At 43.4% G+C, this 24,347-nt stretch overlaps 1 protein-coding gene across 5 annotated transcripts in view; it reads right to left on the bottom strand.

The window, feature by feature from the left end:
- The window catches only part of EZH2 (enhancer of zeste 2 polycomb repressive complex 2 subunit), a 150,841-nt gene that overhangs the window by 55,793 nt on the left and 70,701 nt on the right, over positions 1–24,347 (bottom strand). Inside the window, exon 2 of one of the 5 annotated variants that reach the window (XM_084619733.1) lies at positions 7,409–7,487. The exons of the other annotated variants lie outside the window; for them this stretch is intronic. The gene's annotated coding sequence lies outside the window, so the exon portion shown is untranslated. The remainder of the gene's footprint in view (positions 1–7,408; positions 7,488–24,347) is intronic. 5 annotated transcript variants of the gene reach the window in all.

Below are 24,347 nucleotides of genomic sequence, written 5' to 3'. Positions count from 1 at the left end.
ATATGCATGCAAAACAGACTAATGCACAATACATTACTCTTAATCCACACTTCTAATTCATTGTACAGAAAAGGTTGTCTATAGCATGTCACAAAATTTCTTAAACAGCACTGTGTAGTAATACCTTTATTATCCTAACCAATACTTTTAATCCTTTAACTCTCAGTTTTCCAAAGAGAAGTTGTAAATGAAAACTGCTGTAGCCCAAAACATCTACAGAACATTTGTCTTTTCAGTAGATGTTATCTTCTCTTCCCTGCATTTTGCCCATAAAAAAAAAAAATCCTTCTTTTGGGCCAAGTTCAGTCTTTAAAATATTTGTACATAGTTCTTATTCATATATATACACACAATTTTCACTGAAATATGGAGGGCAGAATTTGGTCCTTTGGATTTTCACTTGAAAAACTATAACTTAAATTTTTGACAAGTATGAAGAAAAGTTGATACTATGCTTCCTGAAACTCCTGTGTTACAAAATAGGCTCAGTAAGAGTACCAAAATTTATTCCTTAGCTAAAAAAAGAGAAACTTTCAAAAACGTCAGTCTTTCCAATAAAAATAACCTAAAGTATCTTCCCTTTCTTTTACATTTTATATTTTGCAACAATATTTATACTTTACAAAGACTGTACTTTACAATTTCTAAAATAGACTATTTTGTTGCTGTGTACTACTTAAAATCTAATTATCACCAAGTACAGTTGGCCAACGATGGCTAACTAGTATTTGTATAAGTCAAACTCTATTTAAAAATATCTTCCACAAACAGTTGCTGAGTTTTCTGAACAACAACTATTTTTACTTTGCACACTGAATTTAAAAGGGGACACACACACACTCTCTCTCTCTCTCAGGTCCAATGACTACTCCTCTGTGGATACATATATAGTCATTGGGCCAGAGAGAGAGAGCGCATGACTGCAGTACAGTGGTTAGGGTACCACCCCCGCCCCCACCACACACGGTCCAGCCCAACTGCTTCAATGACTAATTATTTATCCACAGTGGAATAGCTTCAATAAGAGAGAATGAGGAAGCCATACATCAGCGTCTCTCATAGATCAGTGGTTAGAGCACTCTATTGAGAGGTGGGAGAGCCCTGTTCAAATTCTCTCCCCGCACTGGCAGAGAGGAGGGATATGAACCTGGGTCTCCCACATACCAGGTTAGTGCTTTAACCACTGGGCTAAAAGTTATAAGATGGACACCACCACCCCACTTCCTGCACTCCTCCCCCACAAATTCTGAATGGGGCCTGATCTAGTCAGCAGCCTCTGATTACACCTACACCTACACCTACAGATCACACCCATACGACAACCAAATGCCTATCTTCTTCTCGTTTGTGTATCACTGTGGGGCTTAGGAAGGAGACAGGCTGTTGACTCTGGGCCTCAACAGCTACAGGTCTATTGGTATAGCAAAACCTTATTTGTATTATTTAAAAACTTGATATTTTATTTTAAAGAAAAATAAAATGTCAGCTTACTTTCATCCTTAACTGTAGGTTATAGCGCACCCCATTTCCATAGGGAAAAAAGCCCCTCCAAGGTCAGCCAACCTGTGTATTTCAAACACCAAACCCAACTGCCTCCTAAAATCCCTAGCTCTGATATATAAAACACAGAAGATTTATATATATATATATATATACACACACACACACACTTCATCATTAACACAGTCACATCACAGAAAATTCAATCCTTGTTGACTTAGACACATTAAAAAAAGGTGGGAACAAATACGTAATACTGTTTCACTAGTCCATACTATGTAAGATAACAAGAACAACAATTTTCTATAAAGGACCTCAGTTTACAATAAAATTTCTAAAAATCTCCTTTCACCATCAAATTAAAATCTACCCACAAACCTGATGATTTAAAAAATACTATAATACTGTAGGTACTAAAAATCTGGAACATTTAGAAAGTTCAGATTTACAGTTAAAAGCTCTTGCCTCCAACTCTGCCTGTAAAGTAATAATTTTTTCTCATTATCATAGCTTGACAACTCCACTTGATAACTACAAGTAGGAAACATTCTCAATAGCCCCATCCCTCCCAGTCACATTCTCCCTACCTCTAAAGTCCCCTACTCCAAGTGGACCACTCACTCTTCACTGAAGCCGGGAACAACCACTGACAGTTAAAAGTTTAACAGTTGATAATAATGCTCTGATGAGACATCTGCAATAATGTAGGTGGAAGCTTGACAGGGACTCTGAGCCAGGGAGCTAAAGAGGCTCAACAGTCATATCATATGAGCTGGCACCTTTGACAGTTTGCACCTTAAATCAGTCATGTCAGCCAAACTATGGACATAAGGACATATTTTAAACAGACCAATGGCAAGTAGCTTGGATGCAGCTGGTGCTATGTAAGTAAGTGAAGGACACTAAGTGGGTGTGCTAGTGCACAACACACAAGCCCTCACTGTTTGGAAACTGCTCAATGTCAAATTTCTGAGGCCTCAATTCTCTCCCTGCCTGCCCACCCCAAACTCTAAACGCACACAGAGTTTTAGCAGTGAGTACGATAAATCTTCTTGGCTGCAGACCTCTTGGATAAAAATGTGTCAAAGATTGGCTACAAACTGAAAAATACAGTTCAAATGAAGTTTACACTGAAGTTACACTGAACCCCAAATAATAGCCCCTGATTCTGTGCAAGATCATGGAATCACAAAGCCTGAGAGTTAGGATTTCTATAGGGTAAAAGTCTGACGAATTACTATTAGATTATTTATAAAGAACCAATTACAAGACTATGTACACTAAAATTGAGTAACTGGAAAAAATTCTGATAAAATGGCTTGGACTCACTCGGAATAAATATATTCATATTATAATAGAAGATTAACCACTGGAGTATTTATAGATAAGGCTCACAGAAGTCACGAATTCCGTGACTTTCTGTGACCTCTCCATGACTTCTACAGTGGCCGGCGTGCCTGGCCCGGGGCTGCTGAGCTCCCCAGAAGGGTGAAAGGAACTCCCCTCCCTCCGGTCCTAGCTCCACGTGCTACCTTTGCCTGCAGGCACTGCCCCCGCAGCTCCAATTGGCCGCGGTTCCCAGCCAATGGGAGCTGCAGAACCGGGGCTTGGGGTGGAATGGAGGCAGCATGTGGATCTAGGGTTGCTGCTTCCCAGGAACCAGGTAGGGAGCCTGTCCCAGCCCTACTCCCCCGCAGACCTCCCCCCGCACCACGACTCCCCCCCAGCAGCACAAACCCCCAGGCCACACACCCCTCCCCAGCACCTGCGCCCCCTCCCAGGCTGCCACCCAAGTTTTAGTCAGGAGTATATAGTAAAAGTCATAGAAAGGTCATGGGCAGTAAATTTTTCTTTACTGCCCGTGACCCGTCCATTACTTTTACTAAAAATATCCATGATTAAAATGTAGCCTGACTTATAGATGCTTACTGAATTTGGCATCACAAAATGCACTCAAATGAAAGTAACATCGATTTAGCCTTACTATTTAAAGCTTAAATTAATTTTAAGCACAATCCACATAGATACTTTTAGATGGGCACTGATGGACTCTTGAAAACTTCCTTTTGGAGTAAGCACATGGGTCTAGACCAGGGGTTCTCACGAAATTTTTTGGTGGCCTCAGACTGCCACTCACAATTTTTCCTAAAACACTCAATTAGCTTTAGGAAAAACAAATAAATATGCATATATACATGTCCAAATCACTGTAATTTATGCAGGGTTTCTTCACAGACTCAGTAATAAAAATAATTAGTTTTCTCTGTTCTTTACCTTGGACCTAAACAGAACAGAAACAAATAATGTGCTTTGCATGTTCCTGTCCCTTCTTGTTATTGTTTCTTTTGTCTTTATTTTTTTTTTTGGTTGCTTATTTTTTTAAGACTTGCTAGTAGTAAGTCTGTTTCTGTGAAAAGTGATATTTGTATTTTGTTAATATCACTTTTCACAGCAGCAGACTTCCTAGCTAGCAGGGAGGAAATGAAAAGTGATATAAACAAACATACAAATATCACTTTTCACAACAGACTTACTCAGCTCTCGCAAGCTGGGGGACAAATTAAGTCATGGATGGGGAGGTGGGTAGGGAGGCAGCTCGGGCCAGAGGTGATGGGGGGGAGGAGTGTTTGAGTCCAGGGACTGGAGTCACGCTGCTGGGGACTGGGGTCGGAGGATGCAGTGAGGGCCGGGGCGATGGGGAGGCAGCTCAGGGCCAGAGGTGATGGGTGCAGGAGAGAGCTTGGTGTCGGCAGTCACTGCCACAGGGCCCCACGGGTGGAGTCTGAAACCCTGCAGCTGGGGGTCAGGGCCCACTGCTGCACGGCTGGAGCCCAGGGCCCGAGGAGGCAGCAGGTGAGGGTGGAGGGAGGAGCCTGTAGCCAGGGAATGGAGCCCGCCACCACACAGCTGGAGCCTGCCTGCTCCTCCAGCATTTGTGGCTCCAGAGGGGGACAGGGCCCAACCCCTACTGGCAGTCCTGGGGGGAGGGCCACTGCTTTGACCCCACCCCTCACTCACCACCCAGGGGGCTGCGGCCGCACAAGAAGCCCCTAGTGGCCGCATTCGAGGAACGCTGGTCTAGACTCCCAGTCTTTGCAAGGGACTTTTTGAAGCGTATGCCAACCAGACTTAAAAACTTTCCATTTTTAATAAATGTAAAGGTGTCAGCTATCTGAGTACGGATATTTGTTTCAATTGCCAGGAGCCAAAATTACCACAGTGTAGACAGGTGTAATTCTAATTGAAATCTATGAAATGTATTCATTGGTGGTTTACACTACCACCTAAGTGGGTTTGGTAATTGAAGTAAGTAACAACTTTCACCTATCTGGCATCCTGTGGTTGTGCAAAATTAATGTAACTAGGATATGGAAAAGACGACAAATACAACAGGGAAAGGGAACCAACAGTAGGGCACACAACGAAACAGCCACCCCACCACACCCTCTTACAACCTCCAGTTAGTTACTTTTCCTTCTATACTCTCCTCCCATAATGCAGAACTACAAGTTACTACTGCCTACATTTAGATCTATATTGTAGTTACCTTGCATCAGTTCGCTTGGACAAAGGGATCTTCAACCTGGCACACCTGGGCAGCAGAGGATACTTTTAAAAACAAAACAAAACAAACCCAGACTATGCTAAATGGATATAAGCCACTAAAACAGATTTAAGAGTGCCAACAGAGGGGAGATACACAGATTCAGCTAAATACATTTCAAAACAGATTTAGTTAAATTGGTAAAATGTGTGTGCACAGATCAGAAGGCATAGAGAGAATGTACTTCTGCAAGGCCCAAGCTGTGAAGCCACCTTCTTGTCAAAACAAAGCTGGTTTTATTTAATTTATTTACTTATTTAAAGAAAATCACAAAAGATATGCAAGTTGCAGCTGACAAAATGCATGTACATACAGTCTCATCTTTACGTACCCTAGACTATAGTCTCAGGACAGCTATTTACATAGTGTGAGTAACCCAAGGGCTGTCTTCTGAGCTAGTTACACTTTTACCCTTTTCTAAAAAAAAGTAATCAGTTAAAAATATACCATGATTTGACTACATTCAGTCTTGAATAGTCTTAGAAAGACATCCTAGAACAAAAGAAATTATTTTAAATATTTTTCTATTTCATACTAATGATTTTTGACAAATTAACTTCAAGTTCATTTCAGAACAAGAGTCATAGATTCATAAGGAAGCCATGTCTGTCTTGTAAACAGAGGCTGCAAGAGCTAGTTTAGAGGCACTCCTCAGAAGAACCTAGATCCCTTGGTTTGCAGCAAGGAAAAGATACAGTGGAGGAAATTCATCCCTGTGTTCGCACTGAGCCAGGTGCAGAGATGGAAGGGGAGTTTGTCTGCTCCTCCCAAATGCTGAGTTTACCATTGGGTAGTTCAACCCACAGTTTAGGTGAAAGCAGCTCTGAAGGCTGCCTTTACTGAAATGGGCCCTTTGGCCCATTGTGCTATCTGGGAATAAATGGAGTGTAGGAACACACCAACCACATCCTTTAACCCCTTGAACCATAATCCCTGGAGGGCAGGGACATAAAAATGGTAAAGTCAGATCTGTTCCTGCAAAGGAAACAGACAACTGTTTTGTGGCCAGTTTATGCCAACTATGCCAGTGTCTCCCTCTGCCAAAACACAATCTCTTTTATTGGAGGGTGATGGAGGAAAAGAGAAAGATTAAGTACACAGGATGACAAACAGATATGCTGTACGCAAGCCTGTATGTTATCAGGAAGGAGAGAACTGACATTCCCAGGTGCTATCCAAGTTTGATTTTACAAGCTGTAATTGTCTTATCTAAAACTCTCCCCCTTAATGAGAAAGGACAAAAACCAAGTTAACTATGTCTTGTTAGTTTGAGCATTTAAAGGATGTTTATCCAACGCCATAAATTATAGCTTTTACAACATCATTTGGAGTAGCACCATCTCCCTGAGGTGTTTGCCTCTGCCTCCACTTCCAAGTGCAGCCAAGCAACAGCTGTGGCTAGCATTTTTTTCTATTTGGTCATCTAGTCCTGCTCTGAGTAAACAACATGGTGGTAAAAACAGTGACTTCTCTACACTAGTGCCCCCCAGTAAAAGTGCAATGATAGAAGATTTCGCAAAAAAAGAGGCTAGTGTAGAAAATGTCAAGTTCAACTTTGTCTCACACTACTTCGTTACTTTAGTAATTTCCCATACATCTCTTTTGTGAGACCACCACTTCACCCTCATTAAAATTTCAGATGGAAGTAAACTGAAAATCGATTAAAGTGTGGTTACACCCATCCTCCTTCATAAACACACTGCAAAAATAATAGGGTCCATGAAATAGGGTCCATACTAGAAATTAGTTTCTAGTATGTTTTTTTTCTTTGTTCATGGCCCTTGCCTCTACTTCAAGTATTTGGCAAGTTGCTCTAACAATATACGCAGCAGAGCATTGCACAAGATGCTGAGATATCATAAATGTTATGCTGAGACATTCCCACAAGTAACGAAAAACTTCTCCCAGCTGCATCCTCCATGGATTCAGATTCTGGCAGAAAGGGTGGGAAGACTGGGAGCACAATCCCAACTACTACTTGGATAGGAGAGATAATTCATTGGACTCTAGTTTATGCCAAGGCATGCCATTTCCTTGGTATGTCTTGCTGGTCCCAAAACCCTTTCAAGTCTTATTTCACTTTATCTTTTAATAGCTGTTGTCATTGTTCAAAGCCATTACACCTCTGACAGTCTTAATATCAGATGTAGGTTTCTTTCCCTTGGAACATGCAAATAATATGTAAATAACTTGTCACACTCTAAATTTATTTTCTTAATTTAAAGGCAGATTTAAGACTCATACAATACAATATTAAATGCCTCTAAACAGGATAAGAAGTTGTAAGTATAGAACAGCACTTACACTGTCACTGCACAGTCCTCTCTCTGTTCCCCAAGCTTGGAAAATGTGTCATCTCCTCACTGGTTTCTTGAAGTCTTTTCTGTTACCACAAGCAAATTAGAGAAAAAGCCACTTTTGTTAAGCCAAACCCACACCTCTCTGGATTGTCACCTGCATCTCTTTAAATGCACCTCCTTTCTGATCCTTGAGGTTATTTTCATGGTGAACCCCTACTTGTGACACTTTCTGGGATAAGAACTCTTTCACCAAAACCTCAAACTATAAATACGGCTCCAAACACCCTTCTCTTCTCTATCACTCACAAGAGATTTTTTCCCCCACTGTCATACATTTGGGGCAGCTTGCAAGATATTTCCTGTGCATCACTCTACTCTGACCCTTTTGTCAGAGACTACCTGTCAGGAATTATTTTCCCTCCCTTGACTTCAAGGGTCTCTCCAATTCCTCCTTGCTCCAGTCCTTGGTCAGATATACCTGACACTGTTCAAAGATGTTTACCCATTTCTAGTTCATTGTTTAAAAGATTATCTTTCCTCTATTGTCACTTGTGGGAAAGTCACCACTTTCTCATATGTGATATCCATCTCAATTTTTTAAGATACTACTCTTATGCCCATTTTCCTGATTAAATTGGTTTAAGAGACTTCTTGGTTCCCCCATTCCTTTTCAAATGCTTATTAGGAGGGTCTAATCACTACAGTAGACTCAGTCCACTTTTGCCTCTTACCCCTTTCTCTGGGTGATTTTCTTCACCCAGTGTTTCAGCTGTTAGACAAATTCATTGTTTTACAGAGGTTGCATTTTTTGCAACAGTAACCCCTCTTACTAAGATTTCTACCTTCTAATGAAATTTAAGTTATTGATAGGTATCACATTTTCTGTTACAGCTATATTTACACTAGCCTCAGATCTTCCATCACTACAAATAGTAACACTGGTAGTAACCAGAAGAGCAAGTTTAGATGACCAGAGGTAAAAATGCTGACAGATGCCTCAATCCAACCTACACTAGTGTCTTCCCACCACTGCTACCAGGAGTAGTGCAATGAGGAGATATTTCTACACCACTACAAAAAGGCACTAGTCTGGACAAGGCTTTAGTAAATCTATGTAGTTTCCAAGTTCAGTTTCCAGTTAGTATCAGGAAGTGGCAAACACTGGAAAAACATTTTGAGTGTGCTAAAGTAGACAAGTCAAAAAAATAAGTGATGTCAGACTCGTTTAATTAAACTTACTTTCAGAGGCTTAACTAAACAGGCTATAAACATGGCTCTGTTCACTGAATCTTTATCTATGCTACTAATCCAACTACTTTCCATTTTGCCAGAAATTACCACCATATAGACAAGGCCATGGGGCTTGCATCAAACTACTAAATGACAGAACCAGTTACAATCACATTTGGATTACTTTGCTTTCCCCTCTTCCCCAACCCCCTCTTTGGTTCTAAGGAATGTAACACTCCTTTCACAATGCTTTGGCCTCTTGTTTTCCCCTAACAGCCCCTTATCTATCTATCTAAGTAAATACCAGTCTCATTATTAAATAGGCAAAACTTTATAAGCATTTTGCATCCACTCCTCACATTACAAATTTATTCCTAGAGACTGTACTTAAGTATAACAATTATAAATTGGACATACAGGCAGATTAAATCCTCAGTAACAAAGACCTTAAATTTCTCCCTTCTTTATCTAAGGAGATAGGTAGGGCCCTACCAAATTCACGATCCACTTTGGTCATTTTTATGGTCAGGATTTTTAAAATAGTAAATTTTGTTATTTCAGCTATTTAAATCTGAAATTTCACTGTGTTATAATTGTAGCGGTCCTGACTCAAAAAGGAGTCGTGTGTACAGGTCTCAAGGTTATTGTAGGGGGGTTGCAGCACTGCTACCCTTACTTTGGCACTGCCTTCAGAGCTGGGCAGCTAGAGAGTGGCAGCTGCTGGTTGGGAGCCCAGCTCTGAAGGCAGAGCTGCCATCAGCAGCAGCACAGAAGTAACGATGACATGGTATGGTATTGCCACCCTTACTTCTGTGCTGCTGCCTGCAGAGCTGTGGCCTCAATCAGCTGCCCCACTCTCCGGCTGCCCAGCTTTGAACAGAGCAGCACAGAAGTAAGGGTGGCGTGGTATGGTATCGCCACCCTTACTTCTGCGCTGCTACTGGCTGGGCGCTGCCTTCAGAGCTGGGCGCCCGGCCAGCAGTCGCTGCTCCAAATTAAAGATTACTTTATTTCTTTAAAGGTTTCTCTTAAAATTCTTCCCACACCACCATCACTACTCCTGGGGGAATTCTGCGGATGCACAGAATTAATCTGTCTCGAATAATTTTGTATTTTCCCACAAACATTTTACCTAAGTGATACAGTTCTGCCTTTTGCCCACCAGAGGCCGTTGTGGCACCAGAACGGCCAGCCAAGAAGTGCTACAGGTCCTTCTCTCTCCCTCAGCTCCTCTGTTACCCCGTCTCCCCCAAGCCTTTGCACTTTGCTTCTGACACGTGAGAAGAAACACCGTTTCCGGTGTCTTCTAAACACCGTTCTGAATCGTAATTTAAATGAATTACACAAAGTTCTGTATTCATAGATATTTAGGTCAGAAGGGACCATTATGGTCATCTAGTCTGACCTCCTGCACAATGCAGGCCACAGAATTTCACCCACCACTCCTGTGAAAAACCTCTCACCTATGACTGAGCTATTGAAGTTCTCAAATTGTGGTTTGAAGACTTCAAGGAGCAGAGAATCCTCCAGCAAGTGACACGTGCCCCATGCTACAGAGAAAGGCGAAAAACCTCCAGGGCCTCTTCCAATCTGCCCTGGAGAAAAATTCCTTCCCCACCCCAAATATGGCGATCAGCTAAACCCTGAGCATATAGGCAAGATTCACCAGCCAGATACCACAGAAAATTCTTTCCTGGGTAACTCAGATCCCACCCCATCTAATATCCCATCACAGGCCATTGGGCCTATTTACCATGAATATTTAATCACCAAAACCATGTTATCCCATCATAGGTATTAATATGCCTAGTAAGGAAACTGTGTGTCTAAATAAATAAATAATTACCAGAATCTTTTTTCTGAGGGGGTCTGTATTGTTACAGACATACTTGCTGACAGATATTTTGAAATAAATTACCAAAATAATTGTAATTGGCATGATTATGTTATTTTGACAAATAAAATATACAGAATTTTCAAATATTGTGTGCAGAATTTTGAGGCGCAGAATTCCCTCAAGAGCATGTGTGTATATACAATATATATTCATGCATTCATGGGTGACCAGGGGATACGTTCTCTAGAACTTCAAATAATTAATTCAATAATTCTGTAGCATTTCAAATAAATACACATTCTAAATAATGCCTATTGCTCACGTCCATTTTCTCAAAACAGAAAGCTTTTTGACAAACAGTGTAATAACTTGGAAGACAAGTAATAATTGCTTGAAGCACTTTGGCCTGGTCTACACTTACAAATGAGATCAACCTAGGTGTATCACTCAAGGCTGTGAAAAATTTTGTGCCCTGTGTGATATAGATAGGTTGACCTTACTCCTGGTATAGAATTCTTCCATGTATCTAGCTACTGCCTCTCAGAGAGTTGGATTAAAAATATTGATGGAAAAAACCCTTGTAGGAAGTATCTATACTACGGTACTACAGTGGCACCGCTGCAGCTGTACCACTGTGGCGGCTGTAGTGTAGACATACCCTAAGTCGGGAAATACTTCACCACTACCACCACCACACTGGAAGAAAGCTTAATTAATACTGTGTTCTGACTCCACATAAGTTATTTACTGGAGAACAGTCTTAATTGAACCTTTGAAATGAAGGAGCATCTTGACTCTCAAATGGTCTGAAATATTTAGGAATATGCCTTAAGTGGAAGTAGACAAAAATGGTTATTTTGCCAAATCTCAGTCTGAAGTCTTGACACAACACAGACTAATACATGGTCTTTGTTGGGGCTATATATGACGACATCGTCGAGGTAGGCTGCCTCGTACTTGCCATGTGGTCGCAATAGTTTGTCCATGAGCCTTTGGAAAGTAGCGGGAGCCCCATGCAACCCAAAGGGGAGGACGGTGTACTGATATAGTCCCTCTGGAGTTGCAAAGGCCGTCTTCTCTTTGTCGGCCTTGGCCAGGGGGATCTGCCAATAGGGGGACCTTGGTCAGGTCAAGGGTAGACATAAACCATGCTTTTCCCAATCTGTCAATTAACTCATCTATCCGAGGTATAGGGTACGCATCAAACTGGGACATCTCATTTAGCTTTCGAAAGTCGTTGCAGAACCTCACGCTGCCATCCGGCTTAGGCACTAAAACCACTGGACTTGACCATTGGCAATGAGATTCTTCAATGACTCCTAAGGCCAGCATTTTCCTGACCTCTGTCCTGATCTCCTCTCTTTTGGCCTCCGGGATCCGGTATGGCTTGACGTTCACCTTCACTTCAGCCTCTGTGAGGATGTGATGGTGAACCTCAGTAGTCCTGCCTGGCTTTTCTGAGAACACATCCTCGTTGCGTTTAATCAGGCTGATCACTTCAGATAATTGCTCCGGAGTCAACTCCAGGGATATTCCCATTTGGACGGGCTGGTTGCTTTTAGGGGATGGTGCTCCTAGCACAACCACATGCGCTTCTCTAACCTGCCATGGTTTCAGCAGATTTATATGGTAGATCTGCTCCAGCTTCCGGCGACCTGGCTGTCGGACCTTATAATCAACTTCTCCTATGGCTTCTATTATCTCATATGGCCCCTGCCACCTGGCCAGGAGCTTGCTCTCTGCTGTGGGTATGAGCACCATTAGCCAGTCTCCCACCTGGAACTTCCAGGTTGTCGCTTGGCGATTGTAGTATGCCCACTGGGCCCCTTGGGCCTTCTCCAGGTGTTCGCGCACAAAGGGGCAATGTGGGCTATCTGGTCTTTCTTTGCAACACATGTTCAACGATACTTCTCCCTGGGTTCGGCTGTTCCTCCAAGCCCTCTTTGGCCATGTAAAATATGCCCCTGGGGTGGCGACCATATAACAGCTTGAATGGGGAGAATCCAGTGGAAGCTTGGGGAACCTCCCGTACAGCAAACAGCAAGTAAGGCAGCAGGGCGTCCCAGTCTTTCCCGTCGCGACTAACCACTTTCCGCAGCATATTCTTCAATGTTCTATTGAAGCGTTTGACAAGACCATGAGTCTGGGGATGATAGACTGAAGTCCTGAGGGTCCATATATGGAGCACTGTACATAGGTCCTTCATTAACTTAGACACAAAGGGGGTCCCTTGGACCGTCAGGATCTCTTTAGGTATCCCTACTCTGGAAAAAATACGGACTAATTCTTTGGCTATGGTCTTGGACATGGTGTTCCGTAGGGGTACGGCCTCGGGATATTGGGTGGCATAATCTAGTACTATCAGAATGTACTAATGACCCCGGGCTGACTTCTCCAATGACCCTACTAGGTCCATAGCTATTTGCTCAAATGGGATTTCAGTAATTGGTAGAGGTACCAAAGGGGCCCTCAGGTGTGGTCAAGGTCCATGTATCTGACATTCCGGACAGGAGATACAATATTGCCAGACCACCGCATAAATGCCGGGCCAAAAAAACCTCTGCAGAATCTGATCAAGGGTCTTATCTACCCCTAGATGGCCCCCAAACAGATGGCTGTGGGCCAGATCCAACACGCCCCTCTGATGCTTCTGTGGGACCAAGAGTTGTTCTATGACTTGCTCTTGGATCCAGACTACTCTGTATAGCAGATCACCCTTAATCACATAATATGACCCTGGGCCCTTAACTCTCCCCTCCATGGGGACCACATTTACCTCGACTCCTTATTTACGACTATTGCTGTACATTGGATCATTGGCCTGATTCTGACCAAAATTCCCGAGTAAGGTCCCCATTTGTCAAAACTCAGGGGGATCTACGTCTGTCTCCCCCTCGGGGAAAACCCCTGGGGAACTAGGTCCGGTAATTGGGTCGTTAATCGCCTGCCCCGCCTCGCCGTCCATTGAGCCACCTCTTTCCCCTACAAGCATAGATTTCTGTTACTGGGTCAAGATCCTAGTTCCCCTCTTTTTATCCACCCTCTGTTCCCTCCGAGTCTTCCGGGGTTTTCCTGGCAGGAAGAACAAATCCTGGCCAAATTCACGGAAGGCTATTGGGGGGCGGAGGGGGTGTTTATCTATCTGGGCCACCCCCTGGGGCCCAGGTTCATTATTTTCTTCCACCTTCTCCCCAGGGAGTAGGCTCTGATTGTTCTTCCGCATCCTTCCTCCCCTCCATAGTCCAGCCTGGCGCTAAAGCAAACCAGGGCCTCGGAGCAGAGACTTGTCTCCGATTCTGGCGCCTTCCTTCCCTGGTGGTCCGAGAAAGTTCTTGGGCTGCTAGGTGTCTCTCTACAAGGGCAACTAGTTCATCATGAGAGGAGAGATCATTTTGGCGAACCCACCCTCGTATGCCCGGCGGCAATCCCCTCATGTACCTGTCCAACACGAGGATTTCCACTATCTTTTCCAGCCCATGGGTCTCGGGGTGGAGCCACTTCCGGGCGAGGTGGATTAAATCAAATAGCTGGGACCTCAGCAGTTTGCTGTCCCAGTATTTCCACTTGCGGAAGTGCTGGGCCCCTATGGCTGGCATCACACCTGACCTTGCCAGGATTTCCGCCTTCAGCTGGGGGTAATCCATAGCTGTCTCTGTGGTCATGTCGAAATAGGCCTTCTGGGGCTCCCCACACAGAAATTGAGCCAGGATATCTGCCCACTGGTCTTGGGGCCAGGCCACCCGCAGTGCCGCCCTCTCGAAGGCAAGGAGATATGTCTCTATATCGTCGTCCGTAGTCATCTTCTGTAAATAGTTGCTTGCCTGCAGCGGCCGGGCCCTCTGGGGCCCGTGCGTCAGCGTGGTCAGGGCTTTTAACTGCTTCACTACTTCATTCAGGGTGGCTCAATCTTGGGCCTCCTGGTTCATCAATAATTAGTTTGTCTCCTGTTGAATGCATACTGACTCTTGCTGGGCAGCCATCTGTACCCTGGTAGCTTCTTGTTGGGACGCGGTGGCCCGTATCAATGCCTTCACTATGTCTTTTTTTTTTTTCCGGGGGAGGGGGGTGATTTACCTTGCCCTGAGATGGCTTGCCACAGAGCCTTACTCACTCACCGCATCCCACTACTGACACCACGTGTGGCAAAATACCTCATTCGCTTTAGCAGGCTCAGTCCTTTTTAGCCTTAGAGACTCAGGTTTGGGGCAAGGCAAATCCTTATAGGTGGCACAGGGTCCTGCTACTCCTCTCCTCAGTCAGTCCCTTGTGCTTGTTTTCCCTCCCTGCTGGGAAGGTTTGGTGTCTTGCTGCAAACAGCCTACTGGCAGCTTCCCTGTTTCTCTCACTCCCTCACTGCCCCCCTCCTTTCATGCAGGGGAGGGTTTAAAAAGGTCTCAAGTAGTTGGAGTCAGCTGAACCTAATTGGTTCCCTAGCAACCCCTTTTCCAGCTGAACCTTATTGCCCCCTGGTTCTCTCTCCTCAGTAGATAGGGAGGGACATTTTAACCCCCTGGGACTAATTACTACCCCCCCTTCTGTAGCTGTTTGTCCTGGGTTTACCACAGTATGCAGAAGTTTTCATGTAGAAACAAGTAAATTCAGTTCTCATCAGTCTCCCCTTCCAATGGTTTCTGTTAATCACAATGTTCGAGAAATGTAAATTTTGTCCTACTCTAACACTACTAGTAATGTGCACCAGCTAAATATATCAAAAGTACAACTGGTTGACATTTAACTGGAGGAAATTACCACACAGAACAAACTAGAAAAAAATAATTTTAAATTGGACCATAGAACCTAGGGGATATAACAACTTTAAGCATTCAATCTCTTGAAAAGCAATTTTGAAATTCAGGCTTACAATCAAATGTAAGATTTGTGTATTGTACCAAAAAGCATGCACAGAGCTTTAAACAAATAACAGACAAGGTTCCAATCCCAAGGATAATGCAATCTTTCATAGAAATAGTCCCCCATGAAGTCAAGACTACTCATGTGACTAAGAATTTCTCATGTAAAGTTTCCTAGATCATGCCCTCCCCCCTCTTAGAGAAGACATATGGAATGGAATGCTTATACAAATTAAGATTGAGATTGCTTGTCTCTGAAAGTACAATTTTGTTTCTTTAAATTATATCGAATATTTTTGACAGAGGAATTGAAGATTATGAAAAGATGTACATTTTGAAGAGGGAGACTGCATGGTATATAGAAATTGTTCCAAGCATAGGAGAGACATAATGGGAGAAGGAAATAAAGGAAATAGAAGTGGAATTGATAGAGCAAGGGGCCTAGGTTGTAAATGAAGATGTAAACATATAAAGGAGAATAATCAACTCATCTGCTTCTGGTTTTACAAAAGCTTTAATGACTTATTACTGCGCAGATTTTAAAAAGTCACAATACCCTTTAAAGGGTCTGACTGCAGACAGTACCTTGTGACACCTCAGTCACATATTTACAAAAAATAATGCATCAGATAATTTCTCATGTTAAATAAGCATGATGTCTCTTTAAAAAGCCAAATAAAAAAAATGGTTAGTAACCTTCAGTAACTGTTGTTCTTAGAGAATTGTTGCTTGTGTCCATTCCAATGTAGGTGTGTGCTCACCCCAAGCACTGCTGCCAGAAAGTTTTTCCGTCAGTAGTATCCCTCAGGTCAGCTCTGGTGCCCCCTAGAGTCGTGCCCTCATAGCACCAGTATACAGGGCCCTGCCAACCCACCATCCCTTCAGTTCCTTCTTGCAAGCTAAATCTGACAGAGGAGTAGGAGGGAGGGTTATGGAATAGATATGAGCAACACACCTTGAACAACAGCAGTTAGGGAAGGTTAGTAACTCTTTTTTCTTTTTCAAGTGTTTGCTCACGTCCATTCCAATGTAGGTGACCCCCAAATAGGAGGGGGATTTGAAGTTCAACGACAAGCAGACTGCAGTACTGCTCTGCCAAATCCAGCATTGTCTCTGGCCTGCTGAGTGATAGCAAAGCGAGTTGCAAAAGTGTGGGCTGAAGATGATGCTGCCTCTTTACAGATATCCTAGATGGGAACCTGGGTCATTAATGCAGCTGAAGACGCTTGTGCCCTTGTGTAATACACAAGAAGTGATCCACAAAGAAATTCTCTGGGTTGAGAGTGGGAGACCTTTCATCCTGTCTGCCACCGCCACGAAAAGCTGAATAGTTTTCCTAAACGATTTAGTCCTTTCTATGTAGAACGCCAGCACTTGCCTAACATCTTGTGAATGAAGCCTCTGTTCTTGCCTATTGGCATGCGGCTCTGGGTAGAAGCATGGTTATTGTGGAATTCCTCTACGTTTGGGAGGAATGCTGGGCGAGGGCGCATTTGGACCCTCCCCTTGAAGAAAATAGTGTATGGAGGTTCTGAAGTAAGGGCCCTAATCTCCGAGACCCTTCTGGCCAAGGTGATGGCCACCAGGAAGGCTACCTTCCAGGACAAGTAGAGTAGAGAGCATATTGCTAAGGGCTTGAATGGGAGACTATATCTGTTTGGTAGGAAGGTCTACTCCACAAGGGGTCTCCAACTCCAGATCATCAACCAACAGCCACTATTATTTTAATTCTGTGACCAAGTTCAAGGAATTGCTGTCACAGGAATCCAGGGCCAAGTTTTCAGCTCTGGTCAAGAAAGGAAAACCAGTTGTGAAAGCATCCCTCCAAGCGGCGTTGGACAGGGCGGATTCTGCTGCACGGACAATGGGTTCGGCTGTCGTCACGAGAAGCTCACAGTTGCAGACCTCGGGCCTCCCATACGAAGTACAGCAGACCATCCAGGACCTCCCTTTTGAGGGCACGTCTCTCTTTTCAGAGCGGACAGACTCTAAGCTCCACAGCTTAAAGGGTTCAAGGGCTACCCTAAAGTCCATTTTCCTTTGCTTTTTCTTCAGCACCACTGACTGGAAGCAGTGTTGTGCGTCCCATTGAGGTATAAACCTCCTCCAGAGAACCCTGGCAGTGCCAAGAGTCCTGGGACATGGACAGAGAGTCTTTCCTTGATGCCAGAGAGGCCGAGCTGCACTGCCTCTCTGAGAAGCCGGTACACTTCTCACTGAGGTAGAAATGCTCAGTCGGTGAGGCTCAACTCTGAAGGGGGACAGAGAGCCACCTCTATAAGGAGATATTTAAATCTCTGGTCTCTGTGTTTTATGGTACAGGAAAGTCCTCTAAGGAGAGTACTTTCGCAAACGCAAAGACAAAACAGAAGTTCCAACAACCATCACTGGCAGTAAGACGAAACTGAAGAGACAGCAGGGCCCTCTATACCGACGCTACAAGGGTGCAACTCCAAGGGGCACCAGAGCCAACCTGATGGATACCACTGAGGGAAAAAACTTTCCGGCATCAGTACTCAGGGCAAGCATCCACGTTCACTGGAATGTACATGAACAAGCACTTGAAGAAAAACTGAAATTGCAAAGTATTTCTACATTTCAATGACTTTGTTAAGTCCATATCTGACACGTCCTTATTTGGCTGCAATAAAATGGCAGTATATTCTCCCACAGTCAGATTAATTTATATACCTAAATAAACTGCTCTAAGTATTGGTATCTCACTTTCCTAAGCAATTAATACTTCATTAGACAGATTACATAAATTTAATAAAATAAATTGAAAAATTCTTATCTACAGAATTTACAGCATGAACTGTATTAGAATAGGTTTCAGTACGGACTCCAGGCAAACTTGTAACCTTAGACGCACCACTGATGTTACCATTTAGAGAGAAAGATATATAATGTTGTATGGTATACAAGACTAGTCAGTTTACATGTGTGGGATGAACAAGAAACTTTTGTCTCATGAATGCAGATCTATAAGTATTATAAGTAAAAGACCAGTAATATAGGGAGATGAGTTCCTCCTATACAAGTCTGTTATTTCCCACTTTTGCAGTTTTCCCTTGCACAGGGAGAACTACTTAATCTGACATAAGTGCATCCATAATACTGTATGGAAGAAGCTCACTATAAAAAGTTCATATTACTTAATCACTCAGCAATTTCATGGACAGCTTGCTCTCTAAAGTAAAGATTTGTTTTTTTACAACTAGCACTTGACACACCTACCATTAGATGTCCCCAATATGCTTTCCCCAACATGCATTTTCCTAATGCTTACCAGTTAACCTTTTACATCCCTAGTACCTAGGTCTGTGACTGGCACCAGCCACTCCTTCAATACTTTACAGAAACACTTAGGGCAGTGGTTCCCAAACTGTGGGGCATGCCCCCCTATGGGGGCATGGAGAAATGTCCAAGGGGGTGCAGTGGGGCCCAGGCCAATCCCGCGAGGGGGTGGAGAGGGAGCACGACCCAGTCCTGCCTGCTCCGGCCCCACCCCCGGCTCCGCTCCCAGCCTAGGGAGGCACCGACACATTCTATTACAGCTGGGGAGGGGGAGAATGGGATGAGGGGAAAAGTTTGGCAGCCCACTGACTTAGGGTATGTCTACACAACAATATAAACCCAGATTTAATAGGACTCGAGTCAATTGACCTGTGTCAGGGAATCATGGGCTTGAGCGTCTATACTGCATTTTAAATGTTGGTTAAGGATTTTCTGACCCATGCTCGAATCTTGGGCTCTGGCATCCAGACTGCAGTGTACAGACCCAAGCCAAAGTAACACTACCCCAAAGTGCCCAGCAACCTCCTCCCCTAAAGTGTCAACACTCTAGGCCTATTAATGTGTTGCACTGTGCGAAAATTCTACTGCCCACCCTGTTTCCTAACTGTGATGGTGCTATTGATGGGACTCAGGAGCCCATAAGGAATACAAGTATATAAACTGCATAATTAGCTCCTTTGGTGGTTGTCTCAGTAGAATGACTGCAGTTTCAGAAGGTTTTATATTGAACTACCATCTAACCTGAGAATTGGGCTCTCTACCTCCAGGTGGAGTTATACTGGTAAGAAAATATCCATGTGCACCTGTTCTGAGGATAATTAGAACATGTGTCTCCAGGTCTGTCAAACTATTAAAATGAAACATTGAAATTCTTAAAATGGATGTTCAACTGAGGTGTTTTTGTTTAGTTGGTTATTTATTTGTCTGTTATGAAGTTGACATAAAATGTAGGTTTTAGAAGAAAAACGCACACACCCCTCAGTCAGGCTGCTGCCTGCTGTGGAGTGGTGAAGTGCAACACCAGAGTTTGGAGTTCAGTGTGCACCAGACCCTCCCCCAATCCATTATCCCTGCCTCCGCCGCACTCCAGGAGGCATGGATAAGGGATTCTTGGAAGGCGGTGGGGAAGGTTTGGGTCTGGCTCCAGCTCCAATTCACCACCCTCACACTGCATGCTGCCACGCACCGCTGCACACACAGCCCTGGGGAGGGGAGGGGCTTGGGAGCAAGGGACAGACAGCAGCGCAGGATGAAGTGACTGCCCGGCAGGGAGGGGAGGGGAAGTGGCAGAGCTTCCAGCTCAGGGATGACCCCCAACATTCTGGCAGCTGGAAGCCACATCCTCCCTGTCAGCTTTGCTTCCTGCTCTGACCAAGCTCTGCACGGCAGCAAGGAGCCAGAGTTGCCACCGCTGCAAGAGGCTGCAGGGAGTTGGGACTGGCTTCTACATGCCGCCCAGGCACCCCTGCACAAGCAGACCCAGGGAGAGTAGGGGGGCCCCAAAGAGCAGAGCAGGGACCAAGTGGCTTCCCTGAAGGGAGGAGGAGTGGCTGAGGTGTTGTGGGCCATCCTCCTCCAGCTGTGCTGAACCAGGAGCTCTGCCACTCCACTTCCCTGTAGGCCAGCCGCTTAGTCCCCACTCTGCTCCTTGCACCAAAATCTTGTGACCAAGAGGCAGCTCTCTTTGCAAAAAGCTTCTTCTGATCCATCTTCTTTGAGACCCTGCAGGCTCTCTGACAGTGTGCCTGCAGACTGGTGTTCAGCAGACAATGCATTAACACTAACCTGAGCTGCTGCCATTTGCAAAGGGAGGTGTGACTTCTGTTTGCAATAGACTGCACCACAGATTGTCCGCATAGAGAAGACTAAGGAAATTGCCCCAAGCAAGGTGTATAAAAATCAATGATATTTAAAAAAAAATAAATAAATAAACGGATTTTTTTATTTAAATCTGATTTTGATAAAATGCTTTTGAGGAAAAAACCTATCAAAAGATAGTTTTAATTAAGACACATTATAGCTCAAAGATATATCATGGAATAGGGATTATAAATTCTTATTTTAGAGTAGGAGACAATACATTCATGTAATGTTTAAGAAAAGAGACCCAGTTTTGGAATATTTTAATGAAGTTCCTCTACCTGGGGGTAAGACAGGCATGCGTGCAAAATGCAACAGTGCAACAAAGAAATGCAAGGCCTGGTTGCCCCAGTGAAACAACATCATGAGAAGTGTTGCTTCTCAGGAGGAAGCTGCGTTGAAGACGATGAAAGGAACATGTCTGAACATGCAGGATCTTCAGGTTGGTAAACTTTTTTATTTTATACTTCTTTCTTAAGGATTACCTGTCTTCCTTCTGGACTATTCTTGAATTCTCAGGTTTGAGCAAAAAATATAGTTGTTACTTTATGGTACTATAATTTTAGATGCAGTTGTGATAAAAAATAAATAGCCGAAATAGGCAGATCTTCCTTTTACAATTTCACCTTTAAAGTAGTACTGAGTGTCAGTGAATGCAATGAGTAATACTAAATGAGCAGTATGGAAATAATATTTAAATAACTGCATTGACTTATTTTGTTTAGGAGAAACCATCCTCAACATGCAAGATTCTGAAGATATCCACCTTTAAGATCACCATCATTTTCTATAGTTTCCGAGTTATCTGCCAATGATAGTGTTTCAGTGAGATCATGTAGGTCACATAGCCACAGTATATCACCTGAAGCAAAAAGAAAAAAAATCTCCATCATCCAGAAACAACCATAGATAAGTTTGTGATAAGAACCAGCAAGATTACAAAAAGAGGAAATTGATGAAAAAGTTGCCCAGTTTGTTTATGCAACAAACTCTCCTTTCCGTATGACTGAGAACCCACACTTCATTAACATGGTTCAGTCATTAAGACCAGGATACAGTCCACCCAACAGAGCAGATGTCGCAGGCAAATTGCTGGATAAAGTGTATGGAAGAGAAACTGAGCAGTGTGCAAGGTCTACAGGGTAAAATTGTTAACCTGAGTCTTGATGGGTGGAGTAATGTCCACAATGATCCTGTTGTATGTGCTTGTGTGACAACAGAAGAAGGGAATGTCTTCCTTACAGAAAGAACTGATATATCAGAAAATGGACACACCGCAGAATACTTATAAGAAGTAGCAGTAAAAGCTATAACAAACTGAAAAAAAATTCAAATGTCTAGTACGCAGCTTGGTCACAGACAATGCTGCAAATGTATCCAAGATGAGAAGAAATTATTTAGAAGAGAGTTCCAAGCTAATAACATACGGTTGCAGTGCTCATTTGATACACCTCCTAGCCAAAGACTTCAGTGTTCCAGAAAGAAAGGCTAATGTTGTTGCTGAGATTGCAAAATACTTTTGTAACAACCACTTTGCAGCAGCTGCTCTCAAAAAAGTGGGAGGAACCAAGCTAACTCTCCCACAAAACGTGAGATGGAACTCAGTAGTGGACTGTTTTAAGTACTATATCAAGAACTGGCCTAATCTGATGACAGTTTGTGAACAAAATCGTGAAAAAATAGATGGCTCTGTCAAAGCCAAAGTTCCCAACACTGGGCTTAAGAGAAATGCTGAACACATGCTGAGTACCCTCAAGCCTATTCTGTAGCCTTGAACAAAATGCAGGGAAATAGCTGTTTTATTGCTGACGTTGTTGAAATTTGGAAGTAAGTGAGATCTTAAAAAGAGAAATATGCAATGACAGAGTTAAATTACAAGCTTTAAAAAAACAATTGGGACTAGCACTATCTCCAGTTCATTTTCTTGCAAATATTCTCAATACTCGGTACCAGGATCAAACCTTAACTGCTGAAGAAGAGGAGCTGGCTATGACACGGACATCCAGCAATCATCCTTCCATAATACCAACTATAATAAACTTCAGAGCTAAGGGTGAACCATTCATGAAATATATGTTTGCTGATGATGTTTTAAAGAAAGTCACACCAGTGAACTAGAAGAAGTCACTTAAACACTTGGATTCAGAGTCTGCTGAAGTGAAAATCTCACTTAACAGCAGTAACTTCTTCTGTTGTTGTAGAAAGAATACTTTCTTCCTTTGGACTAATTTATTCCAAATTGAGAAATAGTTCAGGACATGAAAAAGCAGGAAAGCTTGTTTTTCTTTTTCCAAATTATGAACAAACAGGAAAATGAAGGTGAAGATGACGGAGTCCACTGCAGAAGCCAATATTTTAAGTTTCTCACATTGACCTGGCTGACATAGTCTATTTAATTTTTGTTTAACAAAAACAAACCTGATTTTAAAAAACTGGAATGTTCAACTAAGTTCAGAACTTCAATGCTTGTTTTGTTAAAATATTATACGTTTTCTGTTGAAGAAAAAAATCCAGAATACATAATGTTGTTGTTTTAGTTAAATAATACAATTTAAATGTCTGTCTGATGATGTTCTCCTCCTAAAACAGGATGGCAAGAAAATCCTCCAAATTAAGATTAACCTCTTGAATTGGCGATAGTTCACCTCCCAATGGCTTCATAAATATCTGCTTCAATTACCTTTGGTAAATAAAATAACCAATCATTCATGTTCTGATATAGCCGTAAATCTGATCTGAAAAGTTTTCAAAATAAATCACTGTTTAAAAATGTATAGTGTGTACCTTCTAAAAATGAAACCTACATCTGAGTTGTGAAGAATATGTATTAAGGTTATAACAACCAACAAGAATGCACTTTCATGTAGAAATCCATGATTAAATCGAGTCTTCCTGATTAGTGATTTAAATCAAATCCACCCTGGCCTCAAGGAACTCTAGGACCCATCTGGAAGACTTCTGGGATCTGAGTCAAGCTGGTGTTGTGTGCACACAGGAAAGCAATAGGGCTCAAACCCTAGGTCCAAGCTTAACACGGGCTTGAACCCTAGGTTCAATCCCTAGGTTAACAAATTGGTGTGTGGACCCAAGAGGGGTTTGGCTTGAGCCCAGGCTCAAGTCAAAGCTTAGGGCATGGCTACACTTACAGATGTAGAGCGCTTTGAGTTAAACCAGCCTTCGGAGAGCGCAGTGGGGAAAGCACTGCAATCTGTCTGCACTGACAGCTTCAAGCGCACTGGCGTGGCCACATTAGCAGCTCTTGCAACGGAAAGCAGTGCACTGTGGTAGCTATCCCAGCATGCAAGTGCCTGCAACGTGCTTTTCAAATGCGGGGAGGGGGGTGACAGGGAGTGTGCTGTATGTATGTGGGGGGTGGAGAGAGTGGGTTTTTGGGGGGCTGAGAGCATGTCAGCATGCGGTCTTGTAAATTCAGACAGCAGACCCCTCCTCCTCTCCCCCCCGCACACAGCATTCCACAGTAATGGTTGCTTTGTCTCAGAACAGATAAGCATGCCGGCTGTCAGAAACAGAGCTTTCAAGGGGCATATCCGCATTCCTACAGCGAGTTCAAAACAATGAGAAGAGTGGCCACTTGACTTAAGGGGATTATGGGACAGTTCTGGAGGCTGATCAGAGCATAGTAATGCAACACCTCGTTCACACTGATGCCCGAGTGTTTCAGCCAAGGAGCACCAAGCGTTAATCTTCTCACCAAGATGGAGTACTATGGAGTCACACCACTCTATGTGCCTTGCCAGTGTGAATGGGTAGTGGGCTAGGGCACCCAGGGCTGCTTTAATGAGCTCTAACTCATAAGTGTAGCCAAGCCCTTAGGCTACATCTACACAGCAATGTAAATCACAGCTTCA

Source organism: Lepidochelys olivacea (genome assembly GCF_965140295.1).
Source record: "Lepidochelys olivacea isolate rLepOli2 genome assembly, chromosome: 2".
Taxonomy (NCBI): domain Eukaryota; kingdom Metazoa; phylum Chordata; order Testudines; family Cheloniidae; genus Lepidochelys; species Lepidochelys olivacea.
The sequence above is the reverse complement of the archived record's forward strand: the minus strand, read 5'-3'. Positions and strand labels throughout refer to the sequence as shown.